The sequence below is a fragment of the Cyanistes caeruleus genome, unplaced genomic scaffold (genome assembly GCF_971803275.1).
Source record: "Cyanistes caeruleus unplaced genomic scaffold, bCyaCae1.hap1.1 HAP1_SCAFFOLD_175, whole genome shotgun sequence".
NCBI classification, from domain to species: Eukaryota; Metazoa; Chordata; class Aves; order Passeriformes; family Paridae; genus Cyanistes; species Cyanistes caeruleus.
In genome coordinates this window covers 153,942-165,698 of record NW_028255963.1, presented here as the reverse complement: position 1 = coordinate 165,698, position 11,757 = coordinate 153,942, and the positions used below count along the sequence as shown (strand labels likewise).

General features: G+C 49.9%; 1 long non-coding RNA gene across 1 annotated transcript in view; it reads left to right on the top strand.

Moving 5' to 3' along the window:
- Positions 1–11,757, top strand: part of LOC147645770 (uncharacterized) — a 103,720-nt gene that overhangs the window by 25,218 nt on the left and 66,745 nt on the right. The gene's annotated exons all lie outside the window — the stretch shown is intronic.

Genomic DNA, 11,757 nt, shown 5'->3' with positions numbered 1-11,757 from the left:
GCTCCTTGTGCCAGCACGCTCTTCATTCACCCTGCTCCAAGCCTACCCCTGTCACCTTGTTGCCACCTGCTCCCTGATTCCCCCAGCAGTCCCCAAAGCTCCCCATCGCTTGGATTTTGCTCTCCATCCCTGCAGGATGTCTGCATTTGTTCCAAAAGAGGTATGGTACTATTCCACGGAGACGGACACCCCGCAGCTGCCTGGCTGGGCTGGAGCTCTGTGGGACAGGGTGGGAAATTTTGCTACCTCTGCAGGCTGGCACAGACCGAGAGGAGGAGACGGACGTCGATACACAGACTGATAGAGAAGAAGCCATGGAAGTGGACGGAGAGGATACTGGAGAGCAAGAGATGGATGTGGATATGTAGGAGACAGAGGAAGAGATGGAGGTGGAAACGAAAGATTATATTGAAGAGATGGATATTGATCTAAAAGACAAGGAGGAAGACATGGTCTTGGGATGAAGACCTATGCCAGCAGCAGAACAGGCAGGTGCTCCCCACAGGCAGAGTGGGTCCCCTGCTGCCAGCCTGGGGCCGGGCTGGGCACTTCCTGCTCAGGGACACGCTAGCCCATGCACTGGATTCTGCTGGCCATCCCTGGCCTGGCCTGGGCTTGCTGTGGGCCACACAAGCCCTGTTCCAGTGCCTGGGCCACAGCCCCCAGCCAGGCTCCCTTCTGGCAGCAGAGTCCCACTGGGCCAGTGTCCCAGCCCGGCAGCACATGGAACACCCTTCCGTGCCTGACTGCACTGACCGTGCTACTTGTTTTTCCTTCCAGGACTTAGGGACATCACAGACACAGATGCCACCCTGCTGTACATACGTTTTACAGTTGTTGTGTTCAGGATAGAGGTTTTAGAGTTTGTTTAAGTTGTCTGTAAATACGTTTCATAGAGTTTTGTTAGAGCTGTTCTCAGGTAAATAGGTTCTATAGTTTGTTGTTGTTGTTGTTGTTGTTGTTGTTACCAATATTCTTACAGTGTAAATATGTGGTGTAGTTCATTCTTGTTCCTTTTCTTCTACAGATAAACAGTCTTTGATTTTCACACCCCAGTTCTCTTTGCATTTTCTTCGGGCACATTTGCAAAGCTGTGGGTTGTTTCGGGAACAATGCTTGCAGGACTCTAAAAAGAGTATCAAAACCGCTCTGCCACACTCTCAGCTGCTGCTGCTGCCCCAAAAAGCGCTGGCTGTCTTTGCTCACACAATCACAGTTGTGGTGGCATTTCTACCACACCACAGGACAGCGATGTTTTCCCTCTTCTCCTGGAAATACCTACAGCACTTGTGGGTAGCAAGGCAAACATGAGCCTCTTTTAGTGGCCCTTGAAATTGGACATGTGAAATGAGGCACACAAAGCCACAGGCCAGCTGAACCTGGCATCTCTGAATGGGTCTTTACATTCTTCCCAGGAAGATGAATGGCAATCACTATTTTGGCAGGGAGGAAAGTGCATCAGCTAGCAATTTGCTGTAGAAAATGTGCTTTCTGCTCCTCTCACAGCCAAAACTCCTACCCATTTCTTGGAAGTCCTTCTTAGATAAAGACCGTGTTCAACTGAGTGACAGTGAAGCCAAATGGCAATGCCGCAATCAATTGTCCTGTACACAATCTCCTTCATCCACGTGGAAGGTTACTCACGGGCACACCAGAGGACGGAAGAAACCCAAATGCATCGTTGGACATAATAAAATCAGACGTGTTGAGGGATGAAGAAATCTTGCAGAGATATGGAAAGCTGCCCTGAAAACCCAGTTCGGGGAGAGCCTGAGCTCTTTTGTGCTTCTAGGCCTGAAGATGCTCAGCACCTTTCCCAGATGCTCAGCAGGCAGTAGGATTGTGCGTGAATCTGGCTCTGGAAATGCCAGTGCCTCAACTGAGAGCTGTGGCAATGATTTCCATTGCATGGAGAGGGGCCACAGTCCTGCAAGAGTCTTTCAGCAGAGCAAACAGCAGCCTGGAGGGTGGGCAATGCTGCATCTGGACCACTGCATGCTCATCCTTCACCACAATGCAGAGCTGCCATGGATCACTTTTTCCATTTCTGCTGTTGGATATGTTTTGGAGAAGTTGTTCTAGGTGGCTTTGGATGGTGATCCAAGTAGGAAGCAGCCATTCGCCTACTGTGATATCCTTACAACTAGTCCTAACTTCTCATTGCCTTTGGTTTGATTGGGGGTGTTTTATCTGTTTGTTTGATTGGTTTCTTTGGGTTGGTTTCTTTGTGTTTTTCTCTCTTTTGCTTGGAGTTTCTTTTCCTTTTTTAGAAATGACTGGTGAAGTTGGCACAAGCAAACTCCAGAAAACGTAAAGCAGGCTTGACTTTCCAGAAATTGCTTTTGGCTGGCTTTAGCTGCATTCCCCAGGATCACGATCAGCAGTAGATATTTGCAGGTTTTGCTCTGCATCCTCAGCCTGCCCAGATGTTGTTCAGTGTTTCAGCAGTGGAGAAGACGATGGATATTTTGCTAAACCTCCTTTCAAACAAGAAAACTTGGGTTAGCACGACAGAAAAGAAGAAAAGAAAATCTTCGCCAGTTAGAACAGAGCCAGAGTCCCACCATTTCCCCCTCCACTTTGCTTTCTTTTCTACATTTAGAGGTAAAGCTTCCATCTCCAAAAGCTTCCATCTCTCACTTCCTGATGTAGCCATTTGCTACCCTTTAGCCTTGACTGCCACGCATCGGACTGCTGTCCGTGTGGGGCTGGGGATGCTCAGCCTGGAAAGAGAAGGGGGCTGGCGAGGCCTCCCTGCAGCTCTAGGAAAGATGGGCACAGAGAGGAGAAGCCTTTCAACTGCAGGAGTGAGCTTGAAGTTGGATCTAATGAAGCTGCTCTTTTCCACTCCGGCTGCTGGGCCACTGGCCCAGGCTGTGCACAGAGGCTGGGGATGCTCCATCCTTGGCAACATCCAAGGCCAGCTGGGAGCGGGGCTCTGAGCAACCTATTCTGGGCGAAGATTGCTCCGCTTGGAACAAGATGGTCTTTAGGGTCCCTTCCAAGCCCAAGCACCCAGGGATTCCGTCATTCATTCTACGGTCTCCGTTGTCCTCTTCAGCCTGGGCCTGAACTCCTGGCGGTGATGTCACAGTGCACGCTCCAGCTAGAACTTCCAGCATCCAGCAACGGCCACAACACAACCCTTGGCTCCTTGTGCCAGCACGCTCTTCATTCACCCTGCTCCAAGCCTACCCCTGTCACCTTGTTGCCACCTGCTCCCTGATTCCCCCAGCAGTCCCCAAAGCTCCCCATCGCTTGGATTTTGCTCTCCATCCTTGCAGGATGTCTGCATTTGTTCCAAAAGAGGTATGGTACTATTCCACGGAGACGGACACCCCGCAGCTGCCTGGCTGGGCTGGAGCTCTGTGGGACAGGGTGGGAAATTTTGCTACCTCTGCAGGCTGGCACAGACCGAGAGGAGGAGACGGACGTCGATACACAGACTGATAGAGAAGAAGCCATGGAAGTGGACGGAGAGGATACTGGAGAGCAAGAGATGGATGTGGATATGTAGGAGACAGAGGAAGAGATGGAGGTGGAAACGAAAGATTATATTGAAGAGATGGATATTGATCTAAAAGACAAGGAGGAAGACATGGTCTTGGGATGAAGACCTATGCCAGCAGCAGAACAGGCAGGTGCTCCCCACAGGCAGAGTGGGTCCCCTGCTGCCAGCCTGGGGCCGGGCTGGGCACTTCCTGCTCAGGGACACGCTAGCCCATGCACTGGATTCTGCTGGCCATCCCTGGCCTGGCCTGGGCTTGCTGTGGGCCACACAAGCCCTGTTCCAGTGCCTGGGCCACAGCCAGGCTCCCTTCTGGCAGCAGAGTCCCACTGGGCTAGTGTCCCAGCCCGGCAGCACATGGAACACCCTTCCGTGCCTGACTGCACTGACCGTGCTACTTGTTTTTCCTTCCAGGACTTAGGGACATCACAGACACAGATGCCACCCTGCTGTACATACGTTTTACAGTTGTTGTGTTCAGGATAGAGGTTTTAGAGTTTGTTTAAGTTGTCTGTAAATACGTTTCATAGAGTTTTGTTAGAGCTGTTCTCAGGTAAATAGGTTCTATAGTTTGTTGTTGTTGTTGTTGTTGTTGTTGTTACCAATATTCTTACAGTGTAAATATGTGGTGTAGTTCATTCTTGTTCCTTTTCTTCTACAGATAAACAGTCTTTGATTTTCACACCCCAGTTCTCTTTGCATTTTCTTCGGGCACATTTGCAAAGCTGTGGGTTGTTTCGGGAACAATGCTTGCAGGACTCTAAAAAGAGTATCAAAACCGCTCTGCCACACTCTCAGCTGCTGCTGCTGCCCCAAAAAGCGCTGGCTGGCTTTCCTCACACAATCACAGTTGTGGTGGCATTTCTACCACACCACAGGACAGCGATGTTTTCCCTCTTCTCCTGGAAATACCTACAGCACTTGTGGGTAGCAAGGCAAACATGAGCCTCTTTTAGTGGCCCTTGAAATTGGACATGTGAAATGAGGCACACAAAGCCACAGGCCAGCTGAACCTGGCATCTCTGAATGGGTCTTTACATTCTTCCCAGGAAGATGAATGGCAATCACTATTTTGGCAGGGAGGAAAGTGCATCAGCTAGCAATTTGCTGTAGAAAATGTGCTTTCTGCTCCTCTCACAGCCAAAACTCCTACCCATTTCTTGGAAGTCCTTCTTAGATAAAGACCGTGTTCAACTGAGTGACAGTGAAGCCAAATGGCAATGCCGCAATCAATTGTCCTGTACACAATCTCCTTCATCCACGTGGAAGGTTACTCACGGGCACACCAGAGGACGGAAGAAACCCAAATGCATCGTTGGACATAATAAAATCAGACGTGTTGAGGGATGAAGAAATCTTGCAGAGATATGGAAAGCTGCCCTGAAAACCCAGTTCGGGGAGAGCCTGAGCTCTTTTGTGCTTCTAGGCCTGAAGATGCTCAGCACCTTTCCCAGATGCTCAGCAGGCAGTAGGATTGTGCCTGAATCTGGCTCTGGAAATGCCAGTGCCTCAACTGAGAGCTGTGGCAATGATTTCCATTGCATGGAGAGGGGCCACAGTCCTGCAAGAGTCTTTCAGCAGAGCAAACAGCAGCCTGGAGGGTGGGCAATGCTGCATCTGGACCACTGCATGCTCATCCTTCACCACAATGCAGAGCTGCCATGGATCACTTTTTCCATTTCTGCTGTTGGATATGTTTTGGAGAAGTTGTTCTAGGTGGCTTTGGATGGTGATCCAAGTAGGAAGCAGCCATTCGCCTACTGTGATATCCTTACAACTAGTCCTAACTTCTCATTGCCTTTGGTTTGATTGGGGGTGTTTTATCTGTTTGTTTGATTGGTTTCTTTGGGTTGGTTTCTTTGTGTTTTTCTCTCTTTTGCTTGGAGTTTCTTTTCCTTTTTTAGAAATGACTGGTGAAGTTGGCACAAGCAAACTCCAGAAAACGTAAAGCAGGCTTGACTTTCCAGAAATTGCTTTTGGCTGGCTTTAGCTGCATTCCCCAGGATCACGATCAGCAGTAGATATTTGCAGGTTTTGCTCTGCATCCTCAGCCTGCCCAGATGTTGTTCAGTGTTTCAGCAGTGGAGAAGACGATGGATATTTTGCTAAACCTCCTTTCAAACAAGAAAACTTGGGTTAGCACGACAGAAAAGAAGAAAAGAAAATCTTCGCCAGTTAGAACAGAGCCAGAGTCCCACCATTTCCCCCTCCACTTTGCTTTCTTTTCTACATTTAGAGGTAAAGCTTCCATCTCCAAAAGCTTCCATCTCTCACTTCCTGATGTAGCCATTTGCTACCCTTTAGCCTTGACTGCCACGCATCGGACTGCTGTCCGTGTGGGGCTGGGGATGCTCAGCCTGGAAAGAGAAGGGGGCTGGCGAGGCCTCCCTGCAGCTCTAGGAAAGATGGGCACAGAGAGGAGAAGCCTTTCAACTGCAGGAGTGAGCTTGAAGTTGGATCTAATGAAGCTGCTCTTTTCCACTCCGGCTGCTGGGCCACTGGCCCAGGCTGTGCACAGAGGCTGGGGTTGCTCCATCCTTGGCAACATCCAAGGCCAGCTGGGAGCGGGGCTCTGAGCAACCTATTCTGGGCGAAGATTGCTCCGCTTGGAACAAGATGGTCTTTAGGGTCCCTTCCAAGCCCAAGCACCCAGGGATTCCGTCATTCATTCTACGGTCTCCGTTGTCCTCTTCAGCCTGGGCCTGAACTCCTGGCGGTGATGTCACAGTGCACGCTCCAGCTAGAACTTCCAGCATCCAGCAACGGCCACAACACAACCCTTGGCTCCTTGTGCCAGCACGCTCTTCATTCACCCTGCTCCAAGCCTACCCCTGTCACCTTGTTGCCACCTGCTCCCTGATTCCCCCAGCAGTCCCCAAAGCTCCCCATCGCTTGGATTTTGCTCTCCATCCCTGCAGGATGTCTGCATTTGTTCCAAAAGAGGTATGGTACTATTCCACGGAGACGGACACCCCGCAGCTGCCTGGCTGGGCTGGAGCTCTGTGGGACAGGGTGGGAAATTTTGCTACCTCTGCAGGCTGGCACAGACCGAGAGGAGGAGACGGACGTCGATACACAGACTGATAGAGAAGAAGCCATGGAAGTGGACGGAGAGGATACTGGAGAGCAAGAGATGGATGTGGATATGTAGGAGACAGAGGAAGAGATGGAGGTGGAAACGAAAGATTATATTGAAGAGATGGATATTGATCTAAAAGACAAGGAGGAAGACATGGTCTTGGGATGAAGACCGATGCCAGCAGCAGAACAGGCAGGTGCTCCCCACAGGCAGAGTGGGTCCCCTGCTGCCAGCCTGGGGCCGGGCTGGGCACTTCCTGCTCAGGGACACGCTAGCCCATGCACTGGATTCTGCTGGCCATCCCTGGCCTGGCCTGGGCTTGCTGTGGGCCACACAAGCCCTGTTCCAGTGCCTGGGCCACAGCCCCCAGCCAGGCTCCCTTCTGGCAGCAGAGTCCCACTGGGCCAGTGTCCCAGCCCGGCAGCACATGGAACACCCTTCCGTGCCTGACTGCACTGACCGTGATACTTGTTTTTCCTTCCAGGACTTAGGGACATCACAGACACAGATGCCACCCTGCTGTACATACGTTTTACAGTTGTTGTGTTCAGGATAGAGGTTTTAGAGTTTGTTTAAGTTGTCTGTAAATACGTTTCATAGAGTTTTGTTAGAGCTGTTCTCAGGTAAATAGGTTCTATAGTTTGTTGTTGTTGTTGTTGTTGTTGTTGTTACCAATATTCTTACAGTGTAAATATGTGGTGTAGTTCATTCTTGTTCCTTTTCTTCTACAGATAAACAGTCTTTGATTTTCACACCCCAGTTCTCTTTGCATTTTCTTCGGGCACATTTGCAAAGCTGTGGGTTGTTTCGGGAACAATGCTTGCAGGACTCTAAAAAGAGTATCAAAACCGCTCTGCCACACTCTCAGATGCTGCTGCTGCCCCAAAAAGCGCTGGCTGGCTTTGCTCACACAGTCACAGTTGTGGTGGCATTTCTACCACACCACAGGACAGCGATGTTTTCCCTCTTCTCCTGGAAATACCTACAGCACTTGTGGGTAGCAAGGCAAACATGAGCCTCTTTTAGTGGCCCTTGAAATTGGACATGTGAAATGAGGCACACAAAGCCACAGGCCAGCTGAACCTGGCATCTCTGAATGGGTCTTTACATTCTTCCCAGGAAGATGAATGGCAATCACTATTTTGGCAGGGAGGAAAGTGCATCAGCTAGCAATTTGCTGTAGAAAATGTGCTTTCTGCTCCTCTCACAGCCAAAATTCCTACCCATTTCTTGGAAGTCCTTCTTAGATAAAGACCGTGTTCAACTGAGTGACAGTGAAGCCAAATGGCAATGCCGCAATCAATTGTCCTGTACACAATCTCCTTCATCCACGTGGAAGGTTACTCACGGGCACACAAGAGGACGGAAGAAACCCAAATGCATCGTTGGACATAATAAAATCAGACGTGTTGAGGGATGAAGAAATCTTGCAGAGATATGGAAAGCTGCCCTGAAAACCCAGTTCGGGGAGAGCCTGAGCTCTTTTGTGCTTCTAGGCCTGAAGATGCTCAGCACCTTTCCCAGATGCTCAGCAGGCAGTAGGATTGTGCCTGAATCTGGCTCTGGAAATGCCAGTGCCTCAACTGAGAGCTGTGGCAATGATTTCCATTGCATGGAGAGGGGCCACAGTCCTGCAAGAGTCTTTCAGCAGAGCAAACAGCAGCCTGGAGGGTGGGCAATGCTGCATCTGGACCACTGCATGCTCATCCTTCACCACAATGCAGAGCTGCCATGGATCACTTTTTCCATTTCTGCTGTTGGATATGTTTTGGAGAAGTTGTTCTAGGTGGCTTTGGATGGTGATCCAAGTAGGAAGCAGCCATTCGCCTGCTGTGATATCCTTACAACTAGTCCTAACTTCTCATTGCCTTTGGTTTGATTGGGGGTGTTTTATCTGTTTGTTGGATTGGTTTCTTTGGGTTGGTTTCTTTGTGTTTTTCTCTCTTTTGCTTGGAGTTTCTTTTCCTTTTTTAGAAATGACTGGTGAAGTTGGCACAAGCAAACTCCAGAAAACGTAAAGCAGGCTTGACTTTCCAGAAATTGCTTTTGGCTGGCTTTAGCTGCATTCCCCAGGATCACGATCAGCAGTAGATATTTGCAGGTTTTGCTCTGCATCCTCAGCCTGCCCAGATGTTGTTCAGTGTTTCAGCAGTGGAGAAGACGATGGATATTTTGCTAAACCTCCTTTCAAACAAGAAAACTTGGGTTAGCACGACAGAAAAGAAGAGAAGAAAATCTTCGCCAGTTAGAACAGAGCCAGAGTCCCACCATTTCCCCCTCCACTTCTCTTTCTTTTCTACATTTAGAGGTAAAGCTTCCATCTCCAAAAGCTTCCATCTCTCACTTCCTGATGTAGCCATTTGCTACCCTTTAGCCTTGACTGCCACGCATCGGACTGCTGTCCGTGTGGGGCTGGGGATGCTCAGCCTGGAAAGAGAAGGGGGCTGGCGAGGCCTCCCTGCAGCTCTAGGAAAGATGGGCACAGAGAGGAGAAGCCTTTCAACTGCAGGAGTGAGCTTGAAGTTGGATCTAATGAAGCTGCTCTTTTCCACTCCGGCTGCTGGGCCACTGGCCCAGGCTGTGCACAGAGGCTGGGGATGCTCCATCCTTGGCAACATCCAAGGCCAGCTGGGAGCGGGGCTCTGAGCAACCTATTCTGGGCGAAGATTGCTCCGCTTGGAACAAGATGGTCTTTAGGGTCCCTTCCAAGCCCAAGCACCCAGGGATTCCATCATTCATTCTACGGTCTCCGTTGTCCACTTCAGCCTGGGCCTGAACTCCTGGCGGTGATGTCACATTGCACGCTCCAGCTAGAATTTCCAGCATCCAGCAACGGCCACAACACAACCCTTGGCTCCTTGTGCCAGCACGCTCTTCATTCACCCTGCTCCAAGCCTACCCCTGTCACCTTGTTGCCACCTGCTCCCTGATTCCCCCAGCAGTCCCCAAAGCTCCCCATCGCTTGGATTTTGCTCTCCATCCCTGCAGGATGTCTGCATTTGTTCCAAAAGAGGTATGGTACTATTCCACGGAGACGGACACCCCGCAGCTGCCTGGCTGGGCTGGAGCTCTGTGGGACAGGGTGGGAAATTTTGCTACCTCTGCAGGCTGGCACAGACGGAGAGGAGGAGACGGACGTCGATACACAGACTGATAGAGAAGAAGCCATGGAAGTGGACGGAGAGGATACTGGAGAGCAAGAGATGGATGTGGATATGTACGAGACAGAGGAAGAGATGGAGGTGGAAACGAAAGATTATATTGAAGAGATGGATATTGATCTAAAAGACAAGGAGGAAGACATGGTCTTGGGATGAAGACCTATGCCAGCAGCAGAACAGGCAGGTGCTCCCCACAGGCAGAGTGGGTCCCCTGCTGCCAGCCTGGGGCCGGGCTGGGCACTTCCTGCTCAGGGACACGCTAGCCCATGCACTGGATTCTGCTGGCCATCCCTGGCCTGGCCTGGGCTTGCTGTGGGCCACACAAGCCCTGTTCCAGTGCCTGGGCCACAGCCCCCAGCCAGGCTCCCTTCTGGCAGCAGAGTCCCACTGGGCCAGTGTCCCAGCCCGGCAGCACATGGAACACCCTTCCGTGCCTGACTGCACTGACCGTGCTACTTGTTTTTCCTTCCAGGACTTAGGGACATCACAGACACAGATGCCACCCTGCTGTACATACGTTTTACAGTTGTTGTGTTCAGGATAGAGGTTTTAGAGTTTGTTTAAGTTGTCTGTAAATACGTTTCATAGAGTTTTGTTAGAGCTGTTCTGAGGTAAATAGGTTCTATAGTTTGTTGTTGTTGTTGTTGTTGTTGTTGTTACCACCAATATTCTTACAGTGTAAATATGTGGTGTAGTTCATTCTTGTTCCTTTTCTTCTACAGATAAACAGTCTTTGATTTTCACACCCCAGTTCTCTTTGCATTTTCTTCAGGCACATTTGCAATGCTGTGGGTTGTTTCGGGAACAATGCTTGCAGGACTCTAAAAAGAGTATCAAAACCGCTCTGCCACACTCTCAGCTGCTGCTGCTGCCCCAAAAAGCGCTGGCTGGCTTTGCTCACAGAATCACAGTTGTGGTGGCATTTCTACCACACCACAGGACAGCGATGTTTTCCCTCTTCTCCTGGAAATACCTACAGCACTTGTGGGTAGCAAGGCAAACATGAGCCTCTTTTAGTGGCCCTTGAAACTGGACATGTGAAATGAGGTACACAAAGCCACAGGCCAGCTGAACCTGGCATCTCTGAATGGGTCTTTACATTCTTCCCAGGAAGATGAATGGCAATCACTATTTTGGCAGGGAGGAAAGTGCATCAGCTAGCAATTTGCTGTAGAAAATGTGCTTTCTGCTCCTCTCACAGCCAAAACTCCTACCCATTTCTTGGAAGTCCTTCTTAGATAAAGACCGTGTTCAACTGAGTGACAGTGAAGCCAAATGGCAATGCCGCAATCAATTGTCCTGTACACAATCTCCTTCATCCACGTGGAAGGTTACTCACGGGCACACAAGAGGACGGAAGAAACCCAAATGCATCGTTGGACATAATAAAATCAGACGTGTTGAGGGATGAAGAAATCTTGCAGAGATATGGAAAGCTGCCCTGAAAACCCAGTTCGGGGAGAGCCTGAGCTCTTTTGTGCTTCTAGGCCTGAAGATGCTCAGCACCTTTCCCAGATGCTCAGCAGGCAGTAGGATTGTGCCTGAATCTGGCTCTGGAAATGCCAGTGCCTCAACTGAGAGCTGTGGCAATGATTTCCATTGCATGGAGAGGGGCCACAGTCCTGCAAGAGTCTTTCAGCAGAGCAAACAGCAGCCTGGAGGGTGGGCAATGCTGCATCTGGACCACTGCATGCTCATCCTTCACCACAATGCAGAGCTGCCATGGATCACTTTTTCCATTTCTGCTGTTGGATATGTTTTGGAGAAGTTGTTCTAGGTGGCTTTGGATGGTGATCCAAGTAGGAAGCAGCCATTCGCCTGCTGTGATATCCTTACAACTAGTCCTAACTTCTCATTGCCTTTGGTTTGATTGGGGGTGTTTTATCTGTTTGTTTGATTGGTTTCTTTGGGTTGGTTTCTTTGTGTTTTTCTCTCTTTTGCTTGGAGTTTCTTTTCCTTTTTTAGAAATGACTGGTGAAGTTGGCACAAGCAAACTCCAGAAAACGTAA